Source organism: Delphinapterus leucas, chromosome 3 (assembly GCF_059928025.1).
Source record: "Delphinapterus leucas isolate spDelLeu-1000000601 "Yukka" chromosome 3, BTC_Dleu_Yukka2, whole genome shotgun sequence".
Taxonomy (NCBI): Eukaryota; Metazoa; Chordata; class Mammalia; order Artiodactyla; family Monodontidae; genus Delphinapterus; species Delphinapterus leucas.
Window position 1 is genome coordinate 110,123,587 of NC_143131.1, and position 24,126 is coordinate 110,147,712.

The following is a 24,126-nucleotide window of genomic DNA, read 5'->3' on the forward strand; positions in this document are numbered from 1 at the left end:
GTTAAGTTCAGCTCAGGAAGTAATGCAGTTTGCTCTGTCTCTTCAGTATAAATAACGGGTGAATGGGGTTAGAGGTGGCATTTAATATGGTACAAAAGCACCAAGCCATGCCAGCATTTAACAAGTAAATTGAATCTGATTTCATGACTTCATTAATTCTAAGCAGAATCTGAAGTACATTTTAGTAGTGATACCCAGATGAATGCCAATATATCAAATGATATATTAAAATGTCTTTTGGGTTGACAGTGAAATGGCTTGATATTTTTTAATGTAATTGCTACCAATGTGATGAAAGACTGACATGCTTTGTGGACTACAATTGAATGAATAACGTTGAAATTTACCACTTTTCCTTTTTGCCCATGCCATATTATACTAGGTTAGTTAGAGTGCTATTTTTGATGCATGTTTTCTTTATGATCAGTAATTATGTTTTTGATCTTTAGCATTGAGATATTATACTTTTTTAAAAAAATTTAGTGAAGTATAGTTGATTTATAATGTGTTAATTTCTGCTGTACAGCAGTGATTTAGTTACACACATATCTATTCTTTTTCATATTCTTTTCCATTATGGTTTATCACAGGATATTGACTACAGTTCCCTGTTCTGTACAGTAGGACCTTGTTGTTTATCCATCCTATGTATAATAGTTTGCATCTGCTAATCCCAAACTCCCAGTATTTCCCTCTGCCACCCTCCCGCCCCCTTGGCAACCACAAGTCTGTCCTCTGTATCTGCGAGTCTCTTTCTTTTTTGTAGATATGTTCGTTTGTGTCATATTTTAGATTCCACATATAAGTGATATCATGGTATTTGTCTTTCTCGTTCTGACTTAACTTTGTTTAGTGTGGTAATCTCTGGGTCCATCCATGTTGCTACAAATGGCATTATTTCATTCTTTTTTATGGCTAATATCCCATTATGTATATACTTACACATACACCACATCTTCTTTATCCATTCATCTGTTGATGGACATTTAGGTTGTTTCCATGTCTTGACTATTGTAAATATGCTATGAACATAGGGGTGCATGTATCTTTTCACATTATAGTTTTGTCTGGGTATATGCCCAGGAGTGGGATTGCTGGGTCATGTGGCAGCTCTATTTTTAGTTTTTTGAGGCACCTCCATACTCTTTTCCATAGTGGCTGCACCAATTTACATTCCCACCAACAGTGTAGGAGGGTTCCCTTTTCTCCAAACGCTTTCCAGCATTTGTTATTTGTAGACTTTTTAATGATGGCCATTCTGACCTGTGTGAGGTGGTACCTCATTGTAGTTTTGATTTGCATTTCTCTAATAATTAGTGATGTTGAACATCTTCTCATGTGCTATTTGCCCATCTGTATGTCTTCTTTGGAGAAATGTCTATTTAGGTCTTCTACCCATTTTTCGATTGGGTTGTTTCTTTGTTATTGAGTTGTATGAGCTGTTGGTATATTTTGGAAATTAAGCCCTTATTACTCACATCATTTGCAAATATTTTCTCCCAGTCTGCAGGTTGTCTTTTTGTTTTGTTTATGGTTTCCTTTGCTGTGCAAAAGCTTATAAAGCTTGATTAGGTCCCATTTGTTTATTTTTGCTTTTATTTCTTGCCTTGGGAGCCTGACCTAAGAAAACCTTGGTATGATTTATGTCAGAATGTTTTGCCTGTGTTCTCTTCTAGGTGTGTTTTTGGTGTCTTGTCTTATATTTAAGACTTTAAGCCATTTTGAGTTTATTTTTGTTTACAGTGTGAGGATGTGTTCTAACTTAATTGATTTACATGCATGAGATATACTTTTGAAAGAGTTATTTTCTGAAGAGAGAAAGATTGTGGCCATAATTTTCTTCCTTTTTTTTAAAGAATTTAAATTTTATACTAGAGAATAGCTGATTAACAGTGTTATGTTAGTTTTAGGTGTACATGTGGCCATGATTTTCAAAACTTGATGCATTAAAGGGGTTCTGCTTTTCATATTAATCAGTCTTGCTACCAATTATTAATATGCAGTGAATTACTTTGTTTTAAACTTAAAATTAACTGTACATATTGAAAGTGTGTAGGTTGATAAATAGTGACATATATATGCCTGTGATACTATCACCACATTAAATGTAATGAAAATATCTGTCACCCCCAGACGTTGCTTTTCAGCCATTTATAGGCTCTTTCTTTTCTCTTGGCCACTTACCCCTGTTCCCAGGCAATCAACTGAACTGCTTTCTATCACTCAATATTCTAGAATTTAAGTAAATGGATTCTACAGTGTATACTCTTGATCTGGCTTCTCAGCATAATGATTTTGAGATTCATCCTATAATATTATTTTTAAAAAAATGTGTATTTATTTTTGCTGTCCTGGGTCTTGGTTGTGGCATGCGGGCTTATAGTTGCAGCATGTGGACTTCTTAATTGCAGCTTGCATGCAAGATCTAGTTCCCCCATCAGGGATTGAACCTGGCCCCCTGCATTGGGAGCGTGGAGTCTTACCCACTGGACCACCAAGGAAGTCCCAGTATTATTTTTCGTTGAAAGTAGTAATGCATTGAATGGCTTTACCACATTTTGTGTATCCACTCATCTGTTGGTGGACAGTTAATTTGTTTCTAGTTTTGGGCTCTTACAAATAAAGCTGCTTTTGTGGACATAAACTTTCATTTTTCTTAGGTAAACACCTAGGAATGGAATGGCTGGGTTGTAGGGTAAGTGAACAAGTGTTCTATAGAAAAAGAATTGATTTTTGAGTATTGATTTTTGTATCCTGCAACCTTCCTAAACTCACTCATTAGTTTTGGTCATCTTTCAGTTTTCTTAATTACATTTTTGGATTAAGCATAATGTCCTAGTTCATTGTCAGCTTAGATGTGAAGAAATGTGTAAGCTTACAAAATGTAATGCATCACTTTGATATGTGGCATCCCCAGTGTTTTCTTTTTATGAAATACTAGTATTCCTTCTAATATGGAACTTTGAAATTTCAAACTGTCATTATTTAAATAGTTGAATTTATAGGCAGTTTCAGGAAAGTAATTCCGAGGGAGGAATCGCTTTGTTTTTATGGTTTTTATGGGATTCTAAGAATCAGTTCACATTATATATTTAAAGAATCAACCACTTTGGTGATGTTTTTGGGAGGATGAGGGAGCGTGTATGAGAAGGACTTAGAGGTTTCAGCACAAACTGCATGGATCCCAGTCCAGTTTACTGAAATGAGGAAGACTGAGAAAGCAGTGCATTTGGGATCATCATTTCAGCCTTGACATGTTGGATTTTAGGCCTGTTGTTTGTTGGCTTTGTTAAGTGCTTATATGTTTATTCGAAGGACTGTAAACAAAGAAATATATCTTAGGTTAAAAATAGGCCTAAGATCATACAACTAGTTATTTGCAGAATTAGATCTCAAACCTAGGGCCCTCTGACTCCAAAGCCAGTGTGGTTATTCCTATGCTATATTATAACCATAAGGCAGAAAAACAGGCTTGGCTTTGACAATAATAAATGTTTCCCATGAGCTATTATAAATATATAGCAGTTTGCAAGCTTAGATGCAGTCTTCTAATTTATAACTGTAGGCAGCTCTCCTTTAACACGCTGTGCAGACCAGTCCTGTGTGCTGCCACCAAACATAAATGTGTGTTGGATTTTGCTCGGTGCATTAGGAGTTGCACCTGGTAGGGGCTTCCCTGGTGGCGCATTGGTTGAGAGTCTGCCTGCCGATGCAGGGGACACGGGTTTGTGCCCGGGTCCAGGAAGATCCCACATGTCGCGGAGCAGCTAGGCCCGTGAACCATTGGCCGCTGAGCCTGCACTTCCGGAGCCTGTGCTCCGCAACGGGAGAGGCCCTCATACCAAAAAAAAAAAAAAAAAAAAAAGAGAGAGTTGCACCTGGTATACTGTGGACACAACAATAAATTTACATGCTGGGAAAAGGGTGGTAACAGTGTAATAAGCACATTACAACCTTTGGAATGCGGGTTGCTTAGTTTGAACATGGGGCTTGGTGAATCTGGTGTTTAAGTTCAGTTTTCATGTGGATCAGTTAATTATAGGTGGGTGGGGGAGGAAGGAATTGCTCCCTGCAGCATTTTGCCTCCTAATTGCATGCTTTCATTTGCAGATAGGGCCAGTTGTGAGTGTGTGGATTTTTGAGTAAAACCTCGAACCCAAATGAGAAGAAACCTTCAAGGAACAACTTATACTGACAGTGAGTCTACAGTCATCTGTATGCATATTATGGAAAGTTCTCAACCCAGAGATAGCTCTCTTGACAAGGAGTGAGTGGTGAGTCTGACTATCCCCACTGGTAATTAACCTAAATCCTTCTCTTAAAGAGAAGACAACTCCTGCATGCTTAGCATTTACCGACTGTTGAATAGTAAGTTAATTTTTGTGTTAACAGAAGATGACTCCAGCACAGTTTAAGAGAATTCTTTATCCCTAAAAGTGTGTTTAATGTGTGATTGCAGTTTGACTTTCTTCAGTTAGACACATCCCTTCCTTTGCCTATGTGTTTCTATCTTTTTTTTTCCCCCCAGTCCAAATAATACCACCCTCCAAGGCCTGTCTTCCTTGATATATTCAGCCATCACTAAAGTGATGGTCATGATAGTTACTAGCATCCATTCTAATCTTGGTTATGGTAGGTCTCATTGCCATTGGAAGTGATTGTTTTAGGAATGGGCATGAGATCCAGTTTTGGCCAATGGGAAATAAAAGGAAAGTCTGCAAGAGGCTCTTGGGAGAAGTTTTCTTGCTTTTGAGAAAGAAGAAAAGAGATTGTCCTTCCCGTAGAGCTTGTTTTATCTGGATGTGACATCTGGAACTGCTATAGCTATCTTGCCTGAAGGTGATTCTTACTTAAAGGTGGGCAGAGGGAAGAGAATTCCAGAGAAGTAGAACTGGAGCCACGTTCACTATTCCTAGAACCACCTTCACTGTAGATTCCTTATTATGTGAGATAATAAATTTTCTTATTGTTTAGGCAGTTTTGCCTTTAGATTCTGTTACTTGTTGTGGATATCATCCCAGTTCACTTGATCCTCCTCTTTCTGATTACCCACTGGCATTTGTACTTCATTATGTTCTGAGCTGTCCAGTAATGTTTGTGTACATTGCCTTTGTAGCACATTATAAACTTTGTGATGTCAAGGGCTATGTTTATATCCCTGCTATGTCTACTAGTTCTGTCTTCTTAAAAAGCCATCATTGCACATTTACTGAATTAAATTATTTGAACAGTAGAGGATTTGAAAAATCAATTCATAGATTTGAAAAATTATAGAGATTCTTTTAATGCACATTCCTTTCTTTGACCACACTGCTTTCCTCTAGGATTATGAATGAAGTTTGGCTTTTGATTTAAGATGACTTGTGTGTAACACACTTTCAATTGGTTGGTTCTACGATTTGCTATTTGTTTTTATTCAACTTTACCATGAAAATCAGCTCCTCTCCTGTATATTTGAGTATTGGCTTTTAATCTCATAGATTTTGTTGTTTTCTCTGTTATAAAAATGGAATCATTTACCTTCTATTTTTTGTGCTAGTTATAGGAATGAGGGACATGATAGTAGGAACATAATAATTGAGAAATAATTTGTATTTGGCTTTGGAATGCACACTGTCAAAAAGACTCCCTAAAGTGTGCATCTCTGTTTTGTTCTTAGGACCTAGCTTTGTGTACGGGGGTAGGGTAGAGAGGGTTGGTGATGAATCTAATGTCTTTGAGGAGTCTTGAGTCGCAGGATGGATTATTTAGTTGATTCTATTTTTAAAGCTCTGTAACAACACCCTTCCCCACCCCCCCAACTCAAGATATCCATGTACTTGTCCATCTTTTCTTTAGATTCTGCTATTATAATCTTGAAAAAGTGGGATAAGAACCTTGTTTTCTTCCTGAAAATTTATAATGTTGCTTTCAGTTTTGTTAAGGAATATCATAAACCTTTATTGTAATCTGGTAATACATTCTGAATCCTTCAAAATGACTTATATTCAGGGAAGAATTTACTTTTTTATTTTTTCATGTTGGGTTGTGATTAAATGGGGGGAATAACTTTTTAAGAAGGTAGGGAAAGTTGTATGATGTGCTTGATCCATTAGTTTTAATTCAATAATGCCATTATTTAGTATACTATATAAGAAGTTCAAATCACCAAGGTCAGCTTTAATGTATTTTATTTCATGTATATTATGAAGAGTTTGTAGGAATGAAGCATGTGTCTTAACCTAAGGCAGACATGGCAGGCATATGATCTAAGCCAAATCAATCAGAATGATCTTAGGACATATACTAGAAATGCCAGAATAAAGGTACTTTTTTTTTCTGGTGAATTTCAACCTGGCAGCCATCTTCCGACCATGAGAGGAAAGTCAGTTGAGTAAGAAGCCAACAGGGAAGGAGTAGAGCAGAGCAAAAACACACCCTGATCACCTCTTGAGATGCTGGATCATGTCTTCCCTGAATATAGTATACCTGGACTTTTCAGTTACCTGAGCCAGTAAATTCCAAAACATCATAACTGATATACATCCTTATCATCACCCATTCTATACCATGTAATGATAACTGAAGGGACTTGCTAAGACTAGAATTGTGAATTAGGCAAGTATGTCTCTGATACAGGTGTGCAAGGTGGCAGATAATGCAGTCCTTTCATTGATTTGTTTAAGGTTCAGGTATTAAGTACAAGAGTTAAGGTGGTAAACAAATACGTAGTCTGTGCCATTACTAATGGAGCTTAATGTTGACTGGAAGAGGCTAACAGTACGTGAACAACCCTCCTAATGAATAGGTTCATATTAACTGAGGTTTGGTTCTAGAAGAAAAGGAGTATCTGTCATCTATACTGATTTGACTCTTTGGTGGAGATGCCTGCTGAACCCTTGGCACCCTGGAACTGTAAAACAAATAGTTGTGCAGAACTTGGGTTCTGGCTTTTTTAAAAAGTAGTGTTAAGTTATTATTGTTTTTTCTGTAAGAAGCCATTAGAAAGGTACAGGACCACAATCCCTTGTTCCAAATCTTGGGGCCAGATATATTTTGGAATTTCACCCTTCTCTGGATTTCAGAAAGGTTTACATGGTATATGTATGCTTAACGTAATACCTCTCTTTACTTAGGGAAGGGATGAGAGGCTTTCTATTATTAATAATGCAAATAAAAATGCCTTATATTAGTTCAATTACTAAATGGCAGGCTCTGTATACTGCTCAGCGTCATCTTAACTGTTTAATAAATTATATTCATTTTTACACTTGAGAAAATTAAAGACATTAGGTGACTTTATCAAGGTTTATACAGCTAGGAAGTAGTAGAATTGCGATTTCAACCCATATCTGTTTGAATCTGATGTCAGTGCCCTTAACCACTGCTCTGCTGCCTCTTCATTGTGCTCTTACAGCTTAAACTCCTGTTTATTGCTAGCATTAGGAAGGTTATTACTTTCTGTTAAGTTTAATCAGTTAACTTAATTAAATTCACTTAGTATTTCTTATAGTCTTACATTTGATTCACTTAACTTTTCTGGGAATGCAGTCCTTATTTGTAACTAAACGTAATTTTGCTTTATCCTTTCCAGATTTTATACCTTGTGTTGGTTCACTTACCAGCTGCATTGGCTAGAGCTTGTGAACATTGTGATTACAATGAGCATCTTGTCTTGTTCATAATTTAATGCCTCTAATGTTTCACAAAATGCTTACATAATTGGAGTGGGTATAATGTTTTACCACTGAGCATGAAGCCAGCCTTTTGGTTTTCCTTAAAATCAAATGTAAAAGAGATCAGCACTTCCCTGGTGACGCACTGTTTAAGAATCTGCCTGCCAGTGCACAGGAACAGGTTCGATCCCTAGTCCGGGAAGATCCGACATGTTGCAGAGCAACTAAGCCCATGCACCACAACTACTGAGCCTGTGCTCTAGAGCCCGTGAGCCACAACTACTGAGCCCTCATGACACAACTACTGAAGCCCACACGCTCTAGGGCCCACGTGCTGCAACTACCGAGCCTGTGTGCGGCAACTACCGAGCCTGTGTGCGGCAACTACTGAAGGCTGTGCACCGCAACTACCTAGAGCAAGCCACCACAATTAGAAGCCCACACACCACAACGAAGAGTAGCCCCCACATGCCACAACTAGAGGAAGCCCGCACGCAGCAAGAAAGATCCAACGCAGCCAAAAAAAAACAAAAGGCAAGCTCACTAAAAAAAAATAAAAGAGATCAATTTACTTGTTTTATTAAGAATTTTTTGGGCTTCCCTGGTGGCGCAGTGGTTGAGAGTCCGCCTGCCGATGCAGGGGACACGGGTTCGTGCCCCGGTCAGGGAAGATCCCACGTGCCGCGGAGCGGCTGGGCCCGTGAGCCATGGCCACTGAGCCTGCGCGTCCGTAGCCTGTGCTCCGCAATGGGAGAGGCCCAGACAGTAAGAGGCCCGCGTACCGCAAAAAAAAAAAAAAGAATTTTTTAAAATTCTATTTTAACATGTGAGGACCAGATTTTAAAGTGTTAATTGTTGCCATGTCATAACTGCTCAAAATTAAAAATCATTCAATTAGTTCTATCTACTTATACTGTATTACAATTTTTTTAAAAAAATTATTTATTTTTTGGCTGCATTGGGTCTTAGTTGTGGCATGCAGGATCTTCGTTGAGGTGTGCAGGCTTCTCTTTAGTTGTGGTGTGCGGGCTCCAGAGCACATGGGCTCTGTAGGTGTGGCACGCAGGCATTCTAGTTGTGGCGCTTGGGCTTAGTTTCCCCACAGCATGTGGGATCTTAGTTTCCCGAGCAGGGATCGAACTGGTGTCCCCTGCATTGCAAGATGGATTCTTAACCACTGGACCACCAGGGAAGTCCCTGTATTTCAATTTTAATCTCTGGTAGTCTTTAAACTTCTTACATCTTTGGTAAATTCTTTTTTTTTTTTCTTTTCTTTTTTTTTGCGGTACGCGGGCCTCTCACTGTTGTGGCCTCTCCCATTGCGGAGCACAGGCTCTGGATGCGCAGGCTCAGCCGCTCCGCGGCATATGGGATCTTCCCAGACTGGGGCACGAACCCGTGTCCCCTGCATCGGCAGGCGGATTCTCAACCACTGCGCCACCAGGGAAGCCCTAAATTCATTTTTATACATTTAAAAATATGTTTATTTTACTTTATAATTTGCTGACGTACATATGTATACTATTTTTTAAATGTTTAATTTATGTGGGCATAGCATATAATAGGAGCTCAATGAATATATGTTGAATAAGTTAAATTTTATGATTATATGATTAGTGAGGCATCTTGATAGCATATGTTTTGACCAGTGATAGGAAAATGTTATACCAGTTTTATGGAGGGAAAAAAATCCAGAAAATATATGTTCAGAATTAGAAAGTTGTAGTTTCCTGATTTTTTGTTCATGTGGCTGATTTCTAATCCTACCATTTTCATTCTGATTTGATAGCATTTTGCTGTAGGTACCAGCCTACTTAAAACTGTCAGGTGGGTTTAGGTATTAAACACATACACACACACACACACTCACGAGGAATAATTTGTTCATCAGATGTGAAAGAAAGAGGAAATGTGCACATTATAGAAAATTATTCAGCTACAGAGGTTGAATGGGATATTCATTTAAGCGATAACCCTGAATGGCTCTGAGTTTCTCCTATTCTAACTTGTAAATATTGATGAAGAAGGAGCTTGGGTGATTTTCAGGGATTAGATTAATAGCATTAACTCTTCAGTTTTGGCAATAGGATCCAAAAGATTTGTCTTTATCGATAGCTAGAAAATATTGTTGCAAGTCTGATTAATTTTTTTAGTGTAAGGGAATGGAACTTGATATTAAATCTCCAGTTTTTTGGTTGCTGGTGGCCTTAATGTTGGGCCATTTAGCAGTTAGTATGGTATAATAAGTCTTGCCACAGCAGCTGGAATTTATTGTAGCTGTTGCTCTGTGTCCTTACTATAAAGGCCATGATTTCCATGAGGAAATTATAAAAGCAGCCCTCCTTTGGTTTTGATTAAGAAGTATTTTCTGGCAGCATGGGAAAATGCACTATTTGTTTTGTGCTTTATGAACAGAAGACATCCTTTTATAAAAGAAGCCATTTCTTCTTTGAAAAGAAGTCACATGCAGGATGCCTATTTTCATTTATTATTACTGTCTATTAATATCTGTGAATGCCTTTAGTACACATGTTCGCTGAAAAATGCTTATAGGAAATGATATTAAATTAAATGAAATGTGTTGATCTTAAGGTAGATATAGACATTTTCTGTCCAAGACCATATTCCTGTGGTTCTCTATTTCTATAGTTCTCTTAAAAAACGGTTGACGTAAAAAGTTGATCTGTAAAACTCAATAAAAAAGTTCAGTGCTGCCTATATTGTCATTGGGTTTTAATGCCCGATAGGGAAGAGTAAATACTACTTCTTAAATATCGACCAACACTTTCATGCCTAATTATTTAACATCCTTAGACATTCTAACTTAAAGTTACTTTTCTCTGATTCCCGCAAATACTTTAAGCAGTTAACAGGCAGATTACCAGTAGAGCAAACAAATCTTTCTAAAACTTCAATAATTCTTAAAAGTTTAATAAATTAAACTTATAAATTTAGTATATTAAATTTTCTTGTCTTTCAAGTATCTTAGTAGATAGAGCATAGAGTATCATAATGTTATAAATATATTAAATAGCACATAAGTATTAATACTGATTGATTTCTATACTTTCCCAGAATTAAGAGATTTATCCACCTAAATGGAAACAATTAGTGTCTTAGGCCAGTTAAGGTAATTTGGTTAAAAACTGTAACTGTGGTGCTGATATGAGTAAAGCTATTTAGGTCAAAAACTGTAGAGTAAGAATGGGTTTCTGGGCAAAGAAATTTGAGACTGGTAGAGGCCTAGGTCCATAGTGCGCCTGCCAAGACTGAGCTGGCCATTGCTAGGATGAGTGCTTTTCTTAGGCTACAGTTCATTTCTTGCAGCTGGGACTTACTCAAACTCGTAGGTTTTAATTTTATACAACTCAGTATATTTACCTGAAATGGTGGGGTTTTTTTAATGCTCCACTTCAGGGAAGGAAGATAGTTTTTTTTCCCTTTAAACTTCTGGAGTTAGGGAAGCTTTTTAGGATTGATAATACAGATATTCTAGTGCGTTGTTAGTGGGAGTGTAAATGTGTACATTCTCTTAGAAGAAGATTTGAAAAATATCTGTCAAAACTTAAAATGCCTACCCAGAATTAAAATGTATAAACGCTTTGATCCATCAGTTTCACTTCTTGGAATTTATCTTACAGATAAATCCTGCTTCATCATATCCCACATTTGTGAATTTACAAGATTATTCCTTGTAGCATGTTTGTAGTAGTAAAAGATTACAAGCAACCCAACTTCCCACTTATTGGTGATGAGTTATACCCATATGATAAAATACAGCCTTTCAAATTGAGGGAGGTAGTTTTTAAAAAGTTACTGATAGTGCCTGATTTCCAAGGTAAAGTGTTAATAAGTGAAAAAGCAAGGTGCCAAATCATGTATGTGGTCACGTGAAAATATTAAAAAAAAATACATACTTACATTCTAGTAAATTATTAGAATTCCTGTGAAAGGCTATACCAGAAGCTAATATTGGTGGCTGTGTCTTTGGAGAATTGGGTGGCTAGGGATAATGATGACAAGAAGATTTACTTGTCGTGATTTACTGTTGTTTCTTTTGAGTTTTATACCATAGTGGTATTATTACCTACCTATCTGAGCAAAACAAACAAATAACCCAAATTAATATGTGGTACTTGGTTTAAAAAAAAAACAACAGATTCATTCTATTTTTCATCTTTACTAACTCATGGAATCTCTAAGGATGAGACCTCTAATTACATTAAAAAATTTTTTTTATTGTAGTAAACATGTAACATAAATTTTGCCATCTTAACCAGTTTTAAGTATGTAGTTCAGTAGTGCTAAGTATATTCACATTGTTGTGAAACAGATCTCCGTAACTTTTTCATCTTGCAAAACTGAAAACTCTATACCCATTAAAAAACAACTCCCTTTTTTCTCCTATTGCCAGCCCCTGGTAACTACCATTCTACTTTGTTTTCTGTAAATTTGACTACTTTAGGTTGGGACTCCACGCTTTCACTGCTGAGGGCCGGGGTTCAATTCCTGGTCTGAGAACTATAAGATCCTGCAAACCACGTGGTGTGGCCCCAAAAAAAAAGACTTTGACTACTTTACACCTCTTATAAGTGGACTCATACAGTATATGTCTTTCTGTGACTAGTTTATTTTACCTAGCATAATGTCCTCAAGGTTCATCCATGTTAATAGCATGTGATAGGATTTCCTTCCTTTTAGAGACTCCATCGTGTATATATATATACCGCAATAATACCACTTTGTGTATATCACATTTTGTTTATCTGCTCATTGGCTCATGGACATTTGGCTTGATCTACCTCTCGGCTTACGTGATTAGTGGTGCTAGCAACATGGGTGTACAAATATTCTTCCAGACCCTGCCTTCAATTCTACTGGATATATGGCCAGAAGTGGGAGTGCTAGATCATATGATAGAATTATTTTTAAATTTTTGAGGAACCTCCACGTTGTTTACCATAGGTGTTGCACCATTTTACAGTTTTACCAACAGTGCACAAGGGTTCCAATTTCTTCACATCCTCATCAACATTGTTACTGTCTGTTTTATTTTTTTTGATAGTAGCTATGATAACAGATGTGAGGATCTCAATCGACATTTTTATCAAGCTTTATAATCATTATAATGTACTTCTTGTATACTTAAAAAAGTTTATCTGGTACATTTAACTTAATTATTTCAGTTCAATCATTAAAAATGCAACAAGTGGTCACTTTTCAGAACTATTTATCTGTATGATTTGTTGCTATAACTTCAGGTGTGTGTTGTATGAGATCCTCAAGGGTTAGTATCCTTCACTCTGCCTCCCCTATTTTTTTCTTCTATTTAACCATGAATGAATCACCCAGGGAACAGACTAGGCTATACTTAATTAACCCCAGTGAATTTTACTATAATTCTTTTCTCTAACATAGTTAAAATTTGAAGATTCTGCATGTTAACAAGAATTCCAGTGGTGTATCAGCATTAAAAATATTATATGTTTTAATAAAAAAGAAACTTGTCATTTTTACTTTACAACAGACTATTTGACCACTCTTTATTCTTTTAATTGAAAGTAGTTTTACCTTCATGATCTTGACAGTTTTGTGTTAACTTTTCTCATAAGATGAATTCAGTCATAGAGTACAGTCAAGCAATGTTTAAGCAGGGGATTTTATCCAGAGAACGAAAGTACATGAGCTCCTAGTAAGAAACGGAAAAGGAGTGTAAACTGTCCTTCAGTTTTTTCCTCCTTTTACAAGAAAATTTTAGAGGCATGAGTAGTTGTACAACAAAATTAATAGCTTGTAAAGTATTTTACATTTTGAGTAAATTATCTTGCAGTTTTTTTCTTAACTTGAAATTTCTGAAATTATCACATAAGTGTGTATTCTGTCTTGCAAATGTTTATTCTTTAGAAGTATTTGGTAGTAGTGTTTAGAAGTGTTATTACTCTCATTGTATGAGTGTCCGCCTATGATTACATCATATGCACTAGAAGTCATTTTGAAATAATTACATCATATGTATTAGAAGTCATTCTAAAATAATTTTTGCTAGACATTACGGTGGTTATTATGCAGTTTTACTCCTTTATGACTTGTTATTTGAGTATTGAAGACGGAGCTGCTGCATTTATTATATGTGGTGTGTGAGTTGATGAAGAAGGGTTCTGAGTGGTGGTGTGCCTGGGGAAGGGTGGGGGTATAATCCTTATTGTGAGTTTTGAGAAAAGATAATGAAATCCTTTATGTCCCTTTCCATAGACCTGCATTTCAAAGACTATATTTTAATAAGAATTGGTTGTGCAGCTGCAACCCTGGCAACAGGGCCTGGGAGAGAAGAATTGGGGCAGCCTTCCAGAAATCAAGGCAGACAGTGGTCTCATGTGGAGCTGAGCTAATGAAAATGATAAAAATATAAAGCACTTAGTAGAAATAAGACCAGTACTTTCTTTGGCATAGTGGATGCTGAAATTTTCCATACCATATTTTATTATTTATAAAGTCCGAAAGCTGCCATAAGCTGCTCACTCAATAAAGAGTAGCTACATTATATTTTCCTTTAGTATAAAAATACCATAAATACTCTTGGAAGCTAATGTTTCTGTAAATTACGTCTAAAATATAATTGTTGTTGGCTATTTCTTGATGAAGTCTAGACTGAACAAAAACACAAGCTACCGAGTTTGTGAGATTTTTAAAAACAAACTTTTAAGTTTTAATAATTAAAAAATTAAATGCTCATAGTAGTTTTAGTGTAAATTTCTCAGGTTGGTTGGATTTTTTTAGATCCCCTCAAATCATAAAATTGGTTAAACATACTCTCGTTTCAACACTATGTCAATGGCTATATAATAATAAACCATTAATTATTACTTGGTTGTTAGATATTTAGGTTGTGTCTGGGGTTTTCCCTCTTACCATAATAAGTATTGCAGTAAAACATTTTTGCGCATATAGGTATTTTGTTTTCTTCTGGATTACTCAGGATTACTTTTGATTTCCAAAAGTGATACTACTGCATTACATGTAAAAATTTTGAAAACTTTCTAAAAGTACTATCAATTTACACAGTATTCTTAATATTTCTAGGAATGAGGTTTTTTTCTTATATGTTTCGCTCTTGGAACACTTAAATCTTGATTTCTTCCCTCTGTAATTCTGGGAAGTTTATTCTCATTATTTCTTAATATGTTTATTTTTTCTTGAAATGTTTTATTTTTTCCCCTCTTCTTTTTATACTATTTCCATTTGATTCTTTTCCACAGTTCCTTGTTGTGAGTTTGTAGTACTAATATCTCCCCTTGGTCCCTAGGTGTTCATTCTTGGATCATCTAATTCACTAATTCTGTATCAGATGGCGTGGGTTGTTTGATGTGTTGCCTGTCTTTTATAGTAGTTTTGTGCTCCAGATGTTTCTTTATTTTAGCTAGTGAGCTAATGATTCTTTGAGAGGGGGTATTAATCCACTTAGTCTAATAATGTGGATTAGGGAATGGCCAACAGCCAGATCTTAGTTTGTGTTGGTCCAGGTGAGTTTAAGAGAGGGAGGGCTTGAGTCTCAGGTCAGACAGCTCCCTGGCACTGAATTGCTGTTATGTTCTTCTGTTGGATTCTACTGCATCAGGCAGCTTCTGATCAGGGTTTGTTTTTTGAAACTCTTAGAAATAAGTAATACTAATTTTGAGAGGTAGTTTCCTTGTATTATAATTTACCACCAGCTCTGTAGGTTTATTTTGAGGGGAGAAGGACTGGTAAGAGTAAATAACCACAGGGTAGTCAGTTTGTACCTGTTTTCATGAACTTTCCCCTCCCAGGCCTTTTGTGCTGTCCTGATTTTATCCTGCTGACAAAGATCTGAGCTGTTCTAATTTCTGGTAAAGGGGCAGTCAAGGGAAAGATAAGGGCAGACTAAAAAAAGCATTTAGGCAATCTGTCTTTTGACTCCTGCTGCCCTTTGCTCCTGAATGAAGGTTACCAATGTCTATTCACACAAATTCAGTGCAGATTTATCCCCATCAGTTTTTGTTTGTTTCTTTTTGTTGTTCCTGGAATCCAGACTTACTTCTTTTTTCTTCAGGGCTTTATTTTGGAGGATGGGACCAGTAGCCCATGATAGTTTATCACTTGATAGGAATTAGGTGACCTCATTTGAGCCAATAGAGTTACACAAAGATTTTCATTAAAACACATGAAAATCTTTAATCGAAAAGTGTATGCATACAAATTATGTGAAAACAAACTACCTAAAACCTTAGTGGTTTAAAATGACAACTATTTTATTAAATCTCTCAATTTTTTTTTTTTTTTTTTGCTGTACGCGGGCCTCCCACTGTTGTGGCCTCTCCCATTGCGGAGCACAGGCTCCGGATGCGCAGGCTAAGCGGCCATGGCTCACGGGCCCAGCCGCTATGCGGCATGTGGGATCTTCCCGGACCCGGGCACAAACTCGTGTCCCCTGCATCGGCAGGCAGACTCTCAACCACTGCGCCACCAGGGAAGCCCTAAATCTCTCAATTTTGAGGATCAGGAATTTGAGCAGGTCTTGGCAAGTTTTCTCTTATAATGAGGCATCGACAAAGATCATTGGTTAGTCTTAGCTAGCAGGTGGTCTGGACTGGAGAATCCTAGGCAGCTTTATTCGCATGTCTGTCACTCTGGTTAAGAAGGCTGGAAGGCCATGCTCAGCTGGGACTGTTAACCTGTGTACCTACACTTGTGGTCTTTCCAGCATGGCAGTCTTGGGTAGTTGGACTTCTGAGCACAAGGTACAGGGTTTTGTTTTTTTTTTTGGCGGTACGCGGGCCTCTCACTGTTGTGGCCTCTCCCGTTGCGGAGCACAGGCTCCGGACGCGCAGGCTCAGCGGCCATGGCTCACGGGCCCGGCCGCTCCGCGGCATGTGGGATCTTCCCGGACCGGGGCACAAATTCGTGTCCCCTGCATCGGCAGGCGGACTCTCAACCACTGCGCCACCTGGGAAGCCCCGGTACAGGGTTTTTTGTCACCTCATCAGTTCCAGATCATGACTTCAGCTTCATTCTTTTGGTTAAAGAAGTCATCAAAGGTCATCTGAATTTAAGGTAGAGGATTTCTTTCTCATTTGGAGGAATAACAAAGAATTTGTGGCCATCTTTACTAGACCACGTAAGGTTATTAGAATTTTGTGCTGCTGATTGTTGCTTTTAGGAGTATTATCATTAGAGGTTTGGCTCAGGAAATCTTGCCCTTATCTTCTCCCATCTCAAGGGGATTTTCTAGACTAGAGAAAATCACATAGTTCTTTTTCAATTCATTCTTATAATGCTCTTACCTAGAGCAGTGGTTCTTGTATACCCCAATCTCCAGGAGTATTTGACACATCATTTTGACAGGAGACACTTCTGGTTGTCACAGCTGGTGGGGAGGGATGCTACTGGCATTTACTTGATAGCGGCTAGAGATGTTGCTAAATATCCTACAGTGCACAGGACAGTATCCGTCCCCCCCCGCCCCCCCCCAAAATTACCTGGCCCAAAAAGGCAGTAGTGTGGAGGTAGAGAAACCAACCCTTCCTTACAGTAATCCTGCAATGTTGGTATAATCCTTATAAGAGAAAACTTTAATTCAGAAAGGTTATAGACTAATGCCACTTAGCTAATAAATGGTAGAATCTTGTTTTAATTCATTTTTTTCTTTCTTTTTTATTTTTGCAAATATGGGGACAAGTTACCATGTTAAGTGCTATAAGAGATATAATAATTTGGATGGAGTCTGCCTTGATGGAGCTTACAAGAATCAGTATGTCATAAATAATTGTAATTTAAGGTAACATTGAACTAGACCTTAAAAAAAGAATATAGAGAAAATGGTCTCCCGTTAAGTTATTAATATGTCTGAGCCGTGGTTTCTTTATTTCCAAAGTAAGGATGATGCTTACCTCTTAGGATTGTAGAAATCAGATAGTATTTGTCAAAGTATGTAGAGTAATATGTGACTAGTGCTCAATTTTTTTTTTTCCCTTATCAGGGGTTTACAATTTAGTTGAACCTTTCTTTATAATTTAGGGAAATTTTCTGTCATCACTGATTTTTTTTATATATAAAACAAAAATAGACTGGAAAAATCCAAAATATTGAATTTCTCATGTGACCTGCTATGATTTAAGCTTATGCACCAGAAATAGTCCATGTTCTTTTATTTTTAAAAAAATTATAGTTGATTGACGATCTTTTTTTTTTGGCTGAGCTGCACAGCTTGTGGGATCTTAGTTCCCCAACGAGGGATTAAACCTGGGCCATGGCAGTGAAAGCCCGGAATCATATCCAGTAGGGCACCAGGGAACTCCCTCTTAATTAACAATATTATGTTAGTTTCAGGTGTACAAAATAGTGATTCAGTATTTTTATAGCTTATACTTCATTTAAAGTTATTACGAAATAAAGTTGTATTTCCCTGTGCTGTACAGTATATCCTTGTTGCTTGTCTAGTTCACGTTCTTTGTTGAGTGGTTAGTAGTTTCTGCTTCTGTTAGTAGTTTCATCATCATAACATCATTATTAAAATTTTCCATTATTACAAGCTTTCCTTTGAATATGAAAATGAAGATCCTGTTTTAAACTGTATTTAAAAACTTTTTTCCGGGCTTCCCTGGTGGCACAGTGGTTGAGAGTCCGCCTGCCGATGCAGGGGACGCGGTTCGTGCCCCGGTCCGGGAAGATCCCACATGCCGCAGGGCGGCGGGGCCCGTGAGCCATGGCCGCTGAGCCTGCGCGTCCGGAGCCTGTGCTCCGCAACGGGAGAGGCCACAACAGTGAGAGGCCCGCGTACCGCAAAACAAAAAAACAAAACAAAAAAAAAACCCAAAACTTTTTTGCCCCATTATTGTTTAAGGTTGTTATTTTATAAGGTGATTCAGAAAGGTTTGAATATTTAAAAAATCTGTTATTTAGTTACCTACATTATACCTAAACAAGTAGTCACATTTGTATTAAGGAACAACCATAGTTATTTCTGTAATGCTCGGTAGGTACCTCCTGTGTAATACAGCACATGGCTATCTTATGGTCTGATTCATCTCAGGCGTTTTATAGGTGGCACACAATCTTGGATGGTTGAAATGGTAGCCAGGTTGAATGCCTTCAGTTCCTCAAGTCTGTAAGGAATATGTGGTCCCAACTCTAGTTTTCTTTTTACATATCCCCGCTAAAAATAGTGTGGTGTAATAGTTGTGATTTGGGTGGCTACTATTTCAGAGGCAGTCCAAATTTTGGAACATAATGGCCTGTCTAGCATGGTGATGGGTATTCATTAAAGAGCGTCTGGACTGTGTGATAGAAGTGAGGCAGAGCCCCAGCCCGTTGGAAGATGAAGTTGTGGAGACTTACACAGTTGTAGGAAAAAATGTTCCATCAGCATGTCCAAATAGGAGATTTTTGTCACTGTATTTTTCTCTGTAAAGAATTATTGAAAACCCAACGTGTGATACAGCACAAAAATACTAACTTTTTGGTGAATTCCTCATATGTTCAGTTGCATTCTATTTGCTTTCATTGCCACATATGCAGGCATTCTGGTGATTCACTTTTCCTCTTAAATAGAGCTTAGTCTTCTCATTGAACCGTGAGCAACCTACAGTTATCATCTATATAACTGAGATTTTTGTTTGTTTGTTTTTGCGGTACGTGGGCCTCTCACTGCGGTGGCCTCTCCTGTTGCGGAGCCCAGGCTCCGGACGCGCAGGCTCAGCGGCCATGGCTCACGGGCGCAGCCGCTCCGTGGCATGTGGGATCTTCCCGGACCGGGGCACGAACCCGTGTCCCCTGCATCGGCAGGCAGACTCTCAACCACTGCGCCACCAGGGAAGCCCCTGAGATTTTTAAAAATCTTATCTGACTCCATCAGGGGCTGAAACATACGGGAATAGTAAGATTTCTACATCAGGACCTTAGTGAATATGCCCCAACTGTGGACTACTTGGATACCTAGCTCTCCTTGTCAGAGTCCTGGGACTTAACTGAATGAAATCCGAAAGTGAATTACCTCTTGAAGTAGAAGGTGACGCTGCATTTTGGTGCTTATTACATATTTATATTTAGCCTAGTTAGTGAGTAAAAATTTTTTTAAAGCGTTCAGTTTTGTTTGAACCACTCTCTCGATCATTGTCATATTCACAGGGGCTAGTACATAGTGATTGCTCAACAATATCTGTCAAATACATGCATGTGTACAGTTGACCCTTGAACATCATGGGTTTGAATAGCTTGGGTCCACTTATATGTGGATATTTTTTCCCAGTAAATATGTCCTACACGATCCATGGTTGACTGAATCTGTAAATGTGGAACTATGTATACAGAGGGCCGACTCTAAGGTTATACCTGGATATTCTACCATAGGAAGGGTCTCAACCCCCTAACCCGCTGCACTGTTCAGTGGTCAGCTGTATATAATACATGTATCCATATATGGTGAAATCCTGCATTCAGATATATGCTGAAGTTTGTTTCTGTTATCCAGTTAAGAGGTAGCATCAGAAAGGATTATCGATTTCCTGATTTAATTTGAGGAAAGAAATACCAAAAAGGAAGCTAAATGTATGGGTACTTTTAAATTTCCTAACTGATACACTGCACTTAAAGTTTATTATAGCAATAGAAGACTCTTTTTCAATAGCTAAGACACAAGTATTATATATTTTCTTTGTGTTGAGGTGTCGTGTTGTCCCCAAGTTGAACTTATTTGACTATTACCTTTGAGATTAGTATACTATAAGATAACCTATTTTAAAGCACTCCTGTATTGATGTTTACATGTAAATTGTTAACACTTTTTATAGAAATACATTAAATTTCATTCTGGAGCTGGAAGATAAAAGATGATAGAGCAGTATTTTTTCCTTACATTATTTTCTCTAAGCAACCAAAAAAACTAAACCACCAACTGGAATCCCACGTAGATATATTTTTAACTTTTTCTTCAACAGTTGTCACAGCACTAACTGGTCCATAGTCAAGTCTGTGAATGCTTTCAGGGCCTTTCAAGTCTTTTTTATATAATCTGGATACTCTGTATTGGTTCATTTAAATTCTAAGTCAATTTTTAAAATTTCAGTTAAAAATATATCTTATTCTTTAAAAGTTTATGTGTGGGCTAAGCAAGGAGAATCGCAGATTTATTTAAATAAGTTTTTCAGGATATTTTGAAGATCATTTAAAATATGAAACTACCTCATTTTATTCTATTTTTAAATTTTTTAATAGATCTTTATTGGAGTATAATTACTTCACGATACCATGTTAGTTTCTGTTGCACAACAAAGCGAATCAGCCATATGCATACATACGTCCCCATATCCCCTCCCTCTTGAGCCTCCCACCCCTCCTCCCTATCCCACCCCTCTAGGTCATCGGCAAAGCACTGAACCGATCTCCCTTTGCTATGCCACTGCTTCCCACCAGCCAACTATTTTACATTCAGTAGTGTATATATGTCGGATGTTACTCTCGCTTCTCCCCAGCTTCGCCCTCCCACCCCATGTCATCGAGTCCATCCTCTATGTCTACCTCTTTATCTCTGCCCTGCAGGTAGGTTCGTCAGTACCATTTGTTTTTGTTTGTTTTTTTTAGATTCCATATATGTGCGTTAGCGTACGGTATTTGTTTTTCTTTTACTGACTTACTTCACTCTGTATGACAGACTCTAGGTCCGTCTACCTCACTACAAATAACTCAGTTTCGTTTCTTATTATGGCTGAGTAATATTCCATTGTATGTATGTGCCACATCTTCTTTATCCATTCATCTGTCGATGGACATTTAGGTTAGTTCCATGTCCTGGCTATTGTAAATAGTGCTGCAGTGAACATTGTAGTGCATGTCTCCTTTTGAATTATGGTTTGCTCAGGATATATGCCCAGTAGTGGGATTGCTGGGTCATATGGTAGTTCTATTTTTAGTTTTTTAAGGAACCTCCATACTGTTTTCCATAGTGGTTGTATCAATTTACATTCCCACCAGCAGTGCAGGAGGGTTCCCTTTTCGCCACACGCTCTCTAGCATTTATTGTTTCTAGCGTTTTTGATAATGGCCATTCTGAGTGGTGTGAGGGGATACCTCATTGTGGTTTTGATTTGCATTTAGTGATGTTGAGCATCTTTTCATGTGCCTCTTGGCCATCTGTATGTCTTCCTTGGTGAAATGTCTATTTAGGTCTTCTGCCCATTTTTTAACTGGATTGTTTGTTTTTTTGATATTGAGCTCCATGAGCTGTTTGTATATTTTAGAGATTAATCCTTTGTCTGTTGTTTCATTTGCAAGTATTTTCTCCCATTCTGAGGCTTGTCTTTTTGTCTTGTTTATGGTTTCCTTTGCTGTCAAAAGCTTTAAAGTTTAAGTCCCATTTGTTTATTTTTGTTTTTATTTCTGTTACTCTAGGAGGTGGGTCAAAAAAGATCTTGCTGTGGTTTATGTCAAGGAGTGCTTTTCCTATGTTTTCCTCTAAAAGTTTTATAGTGTCTGGTCTTACATTTAAGTCTTTAATCCATTTGGAGTTTACTTTTGTGTATGGTGTTAGGGAGTGTTCTAATTTCATTCTTTCACATGTAGCTGTCCAGTTTTCCCAGCAGCACTTATTGAAGAGGCTGTCTTTCTCCATTGTATGTTCTTGCCTCCTTTGTCGCACATTAGGTGCCCGTATGTGTTGGGTTTATCTCTGTGCATTGTATCCTGAACCATTGATTTATATTTCTTTTTTTGTGCCAGTACCATACTGTCTTGATTACTGTAGCTTTGTGGTATAATAGTTTGAAGTCAGGGAGGCTGATTCCTCCAACTCCATTTTTCTTTCTCAAGATTGTTTTGGCTATTCAGAGTCTTTTGTGTTTCCATATGAGTTGTAAGATATTTTGTTCTAATTCTGTGAAGAATGCCACTGGTAGTTTGATAGGGATTGCATTGAATCTGTAGATTGCTTTAGGTAGTATAGTCATTTTTACAATATTGATTCTTCCAATCCAAGAACATGGCATATTTCTCCATCTGTTTGTGTTATCTTTGATTTCTTTCATCAGTGTTTATAGTTTTCTGAGTACAAGTTTTTCGCCTCCTTAGGCAGGTTTATTCCTAGGTATTTTATTCTTTTTGTTGCAGTGGTAAGTGGGAGTGTTTCCTTAATATCTCTTTCTGAATTTTCATTGTTGGTGTATAGGAATGCCAGAGATTTCAGTGTATTAATTTTGTATCCTGAAACCTTACCAAATTCATTGATTAGTTCTAGTAGTTTTCTGGTGGCATCTTTAGGATAGTATCATGTCACTGGCAAATAGTGACAGTTTTACTTCTTCTTTTCCAATTTGTATTCCTTTTATTTCTTTTTATTCTCTGCTGTGGCTAGAACTTCCAAAACTATGTTGAATAAGAGTGGCGAGAGTGGACATCCTTGTCTTCTTCCTGATCCTACTAGAAATGCTTTCAGTTTTTCACCATTGAGTGTGCCCATTTTCTGGAGAGTTTTTATCATAAATGGATGTTGAATTTTGTCAAAAGCTTTTCCTGCATCTATTGAGATGATCATATGGTTTTTATTCCTTAATTTGTTAATGTTGTGTATCACATTGATTGATTTGTGTGTATGTATATTGAAGAATCGTTGCATCCCTCGGGTAAATCCCACTTGATCATGGTGTATGACCCTTTTAATGTGTTGTTAGATTCTGTTTGCTAGTATTTTGTTCAGGATTTTTGCTTCTGTGTTCAGCAGTGATATTGGTCTATAATTTTCTTTTTTTGTGATATCTTTTTCTGGTTTTGGTATCAGGGTGATGGTGGCTTTGAAGAATGAATTTGAGAGTGTTTCTCCCTCTGCAGATTTTTGGAAGAGTTGAGAAGGATTGGTGTTAGCTCTTTTCTAAATGTTTTATAGAATTCACCTGTGAAGCCAACTGGTCTTGGACTGTTGTTTGTTGGAAGATTTTTTTTTCCCCACACACACTGTATTTTATTTTTACAAGAGATAAATAAAATGACACCAAGCATTGTAAACGGCTGACCACAACAAAAGCAACAATGATCGCAATTACCAAACACGGAACACACTCATACTATGTCATAATATTGACATTCAGTCCAGTAATCCTCTACTGTAACAGGTCCTTTACTTTGCAGTGAAAATTGATTTGTATATTTTTGCCTCTGAGTCGTTGTGGGGGTTTTTGTTTTTTTATTCAAAGAGAAAGTCACCAAGATTATAATCATCCTCATCAGTTGACTCAGTCCCATGTAATTAATTTTTTTTCATCTTGATCTTTTGTTAGCACTTTTATGAATTCATCAGTTTTCCATTAGAGTTCTGAAAATGCTTATTCATTCAGTTCAGCAGTATGGTCAGTTACCAGAAACCTGTACTTGTCAGAGTCTTTTCCATGAATTCCTTGAAGATGGAACCCTTTTATAGGAACATTTTTGCAAAAACATCACAGTACACCCAGAACTGTCTGTAAATGACAAA

General features: G+C 37.4%; 1 protein-coding gene across 1 annotated transcript in view; it reads left to right on the plus strand.

Moving 5' to 3' along the window:
• Window positions 1-24,126, plus strand: part of CDC42SE2 (CDC42 small effector 2) — a 115,642-nt gene that overhangs the window by 32,014 nt on the left and 59,502 nt on the right. The window contains exon 2 of the mRNA XM_022588727.2: window positions 4,111-4,274. The gene's annotated coding sequence lies outside the window, so the exon portion shown is untranslated. The remainder of the gene's footprint in view (window positions 1-4,110; window positions 4,275-24,126) is intronic.